We start from the raw sequence: 524 nt of genomic DNA, 5'->3' as shown, positions 1-524 counted from the left end.
TGCCTGCTTCCACTGGCAGAGTTGCAAAGAGCCTTGGAATTTCCAGGGGTGGGGATATGTTTCTACCCATCAATGCTCCTTTTAGGTGCAAGTATTTTGAGGTCAGGAACCTTGCCTGATCCTTTGTACTCCAGACCCTAAAAGGTATTTATTACATAGCTATTGAATGCAGATGAAAGTTTTGATTTGGCTTATAAAACAGAGAACAAGATCTTCTTGAGAGTGTTATCAATATGTGATTGGAATGAAATGATATTTAAAAACACTGATATAAAAGGTAAGGCATTATTTTTAATACAAATTGGACAGAAAAGGCTTGAAAATCTCCCTGAATGTCATAGTTCACTTGCATGGTCTACCACCTTGGTGAGTTGAAGGTAATTTTGACTGAGGACTTGGGAATCTGATTTCCCTTGTTATTCTTAGCCATCTTGAAGAGAACTGGGGATGGGGCTTTATGGCCTAGCAAGCTCCTTGACTCTCTTAAGGATAAAACAAGGGATAAACAAAATAATTTATTATTC

The sequence above is a fragment of the Sciurus carolinensis genome, chromosome 2, assembly GCF_902686445.1.
Source record: "Sciurus carolinensis chromosome 2, mSciCar1.2, whole genome shotgun sequence".
NCBI classification, from domain to species: Eukaryota; Metazoa; Chordata; class Mammalia; order Rodentia; family Sciuridae; genus Sciurus; species Sciurus carolinensis.
The sequence above is the reverse complement of the archived record's forward strand: the minus strand, read 5'-3'. Positions refer to the sequence as shown.